The following is a 3,971-nucleotide window of genomic DNA, read 5'->3' as shown; positions in this document are numbered from 1 at the left end:
AGGAATATACACAAGAGAAATGATAACATCTGTCCTCATGACGTTGAACTTTATTTGAGCCTGTGCTCCTGGAAAGCAGCAACGCGGAGAAAATACCCACACTTTTGTATTTGTAAGAAAGACTACCCACAAAGAATCACTGTTATGGACTTAATTATGTCCCACCCACGCCCCAATTCATATATTGAGGTCTTAACCCCCAGTACACCTCAGAATGTGATTATACTTGGACACAGGGCTTTTAAAGAGGTAATTAAGGTTAAATGAGGTAATGAGGATGGGGCTCCAATCCAACAGAACTGGTGTTTTAATGAGAAAAGGAAGCAATATCAGGAAAGCACGTACGCACAGGAAAGTCCAAGTGAGGACACAGCAAGAGGCAGCCATCTGCAAGCCAAAAAGAGAGTCCATGGCAGAAACCAACTCTACTGACACCTTGATCTTAGACATCCAGCCTCCAGAACTCTGAGAAAATACGAGTTTTGTTGTTTAAGCCACCCAGTCTGTGGTATTTCATTATGGCAGTCCTAGCGGACTAACACAACCACCTTGCTCTTGCATATTTCCTGCCATCATTCCTTAGGACTCCTATAAGACTCACCGGTGGCTCTCTTGCTTACCCGCTTCTATAAAATCCCAGGTCTTCTTTTTTTTTTTTTCCTGGAGATGTTTTTCATTAATGAACATTTTGCCTATTATAAAAGCTTGAATGAAATCATCTCCTTAATTGCTCAGCACATTTTGTCTTTTATGTCCATCACAAAGACTTGTATGCAATTACTCATAGCAGCATTATTTGAAAACTGGAAAGAATCCAAATGTCAATTAATTAATGAATTGATAAACAAATGTAGTATGCCCATACAATGGAATTCTATTTAGAAATAAAAAGGAATGATATAGTACTGATACACGCTACAACATAGATGAACCTTGAAAACATTATGCTAAATGAAAAAAGCTAAGTGCAGAAGACTACATATAGTATGACATGAAATGTCCAGAGAGGGCAAATTTAGAGAAAGAGAAAGCAGATCAGGCTAACCTGGAGCTGGATATGGAAGTGGAGTATGTCTGCAAATGGGCTAAAGGAAAATGCGCTAAAGGAAATTGGGTAGGGTTCTAAAATTGGAATGTGGTGACGATTGTACAACTATACATATTCTAAAAGTCATGAATTGTATGACTTTTATGAATTTATGGCATATAAATTTCATGAATTTATGGCATATAAATTTTAACAAAGCTATAGAAAATAACAGGAACAAAAAATAAAAATCAAATGCTGCAACAAACTATGAAAATTCACTATCAGAACAAATTGTACCCAAAGAGTGGATTAAGCATCCAGACTTCTGGTGTTTTGCATTGTAGACTCATTGACTCGTCTTCTACAGAGCACTGTGAGTGGAACTGGGAGAGAAATCCCTCCACAAATTCAGGGTTCATGTTTGATCCACATATCTAGAACCACCCATCAGAGCAGCACCCTCACCACAACAGTCAAAGATTGATAGTTATACTTTATATGTTCCAGTGTAGTAGAAATAAAGAACAAAGAAACTAACTCGATGAAGAAATAGACTATAGTTGAAGCTATTGATCATGGAGCCAAATAAAGATAACACAATGAAAGACTGCAAACAATTTTACCCTTCTTATTGCGAAGAAACAGAGTTAATAATTTTTTATAATTGCATCATTAAAAATTGTGTTGAATCTTTTTTTAAGAAATTCATTTTTAGTTAGATATTTACAAATGAGGCCAATACCCATTAACTAGTCTGTGGATGTTGAACATATGAAAACAGACTTAAGAAGATGCTTTCTCTTCCAACTGTAATACAAGTTTACTTAAACATTGGCACCGATCTTTCTTCCCATTATACTCCTCTCTTCAGGATCTTCCTCCTACCACACGTCTCTGCTTATTATAAATTCCCATTCAGCCGTAAGACTTAGCTCTAATGTGATTTAATAGTTCATTTCTTCTCGAATCATAATTACTTGCATAAATATATTATTGATTGCACTTGAATGTAAGGAATGATGCCTTATTTTTTTTCATGGGGTAGCCTCTAGAGTATGGAGCACTTGGTAAACGTCCCTAAATATGCTTTTTGAATTGAATGGAATGTATTACCCCCTGGTGGCTGAATAGGAGAACAACTTCGGACTTTGTTAAACGACATCACCCCCACTCCCTTGTTCCTCAAACTACTGTGGATTTTGGAGGGCTCCAATTGTGGAAATTAATTCAAGGGAATTTGGGGGGGGTGGGTGATGTTGATGTTCTAAAACTGGAATGTGATGATTGCACAGCCTTCAAAATCAAGAGTAGCTCAGGCCGTTGGTGGAGATTGCAATTTCAGAAATTACCTTTTTTTCCTTTTTTCCTTTTTTCACTTCTTCCCACTCCTGTTCCTCTTCATTTTTCTCATTTCTCCCTTGTGAATCTTTCCTCCACCTTATCTACTCATTTTAATTTTTTTCTTCTTTCACTTCTTGTTCTTATCTTTTCACTGCTGAGTTCTTTTGCTTCCTTTTGATTTTTGCCTGTTTGTATTCAATTATTTCCAGTGGGATCACACAAAAACACTACCTTTTTTTCTTTTGGTGTGTTTAATGGACACAGTTGGCCAGACTCCAAATTCAGCCACTGATGTCTTCAAATATAATGTCTTGCATTTTTTTCCTTCGGACAGAGTCTTGCTATGTTGCTGCCCAGGCTGGAGGGCAGTGGTGTGATCATAGCTCACTGTGGCCTTGAGCTCCTGGGCTCAAATGATCTTCCCACCTCAGCCTCCCGAGTAGCTGGAACTACAGGCACACATGACCTCACCCGTGTCTTGCATTTTTACAGCATTTTTATTGTAAACTTCTTTCCAGTGTGGTTTCCCTTCTATGCTCTGGTTTTCCCTTCTATGCCCTGGTTTCTCATCTATTTTAATATCTGGCAAGAAGTCTTCTTAAAGCAAACATACAGGCATTAGAATGATCTCCATTCAACCATAAAGCAAACTGAATCAGAGGAAGAATAAACACTTGTCTGAGATCACAGATACTCAGTTTGAGCTTTGTTCCCACATCTCGTCTATCATTGCACCAATCCTTCTACAAAGCTGCTTTCTGAAGGGTTGGGATCGAACTTCTTTACCATCATAGTTTAACAGTCACATTTGTCCCTGTAATTATTTCATAATTTTTGACATTTTATTTATTTATTTATTTATTTATTGAGATGGAGTTTTACTCTTGTTGCCCAGGTTGGAGTGCAATGGCACCATCTGGGCTCACTGCAACTTCCGCCTCCCAGGTTCAGGTGATTCTCCTGCCTCAGCCCCCTGAGTAGCTGGGATTATAGGCGCCCGCCACCACGCCCAGCTAATTTTGTATTTTTAGTAGAGACAGGGTTTCACCATGTTGGCCAGGCTGGTCTCGAACTCCTGACCTCAAGTGATCTGCCTGCCTCGGCCTCTCAAAGTGCTGGGATTACAGGCATGAGCCACTGCGCCTGGCTGACATTTTATTTCTTTAAGTTTAGTGACACAATGAATGTGATTGTTCACAATTCACCTGGGATTATAGAAACTTAAAGCCAAAAGAATTAAAAGTGATCTAATTCAAATTATTTCAGCAAATGACAAAACTGAGGCTCAGAGAAGTGAAATGGCTTAACTGATGTCACATAGTTCATTGGTAACACAGCCAACAATAAAACCCAGGTCTCTTGGATTCCAGTTTAGTGTACTTTCCGGGGCTTTGTGCAGTCTACTAAGCACAGTTTGGAAGTGGTAGGGTAGAGCTGTGAAGACACAGAACCCTGGGCCCAAACAGATCAAACAGTAGATTAAGAGAAAATGAATTTTTTTTTTTTTGAATCTCAGCTCAGCCACTTGCCAAACCATATTAGGTAAGTTATTTAAGCATCAGCTTCCTTATCTGTAAACCAATGATAAAATCCGGTACAG

This window comes from Pan troglodytes, chromosome 2, assembly GCF_028858775.2.
Source record: "Pan troglodytes isolate AG18354 chromosome 2, NHGRI_mPanTro3-v2.0_pri, whole genome shotgun sequence".
NCBI lineage: Eukaryota > Metazoa > Chordata > Mammalia > Primates > Hominidae > Pan > Pan troglodytes.
This window is presented reverse-complemented; position numbering follows the sequence as displayed.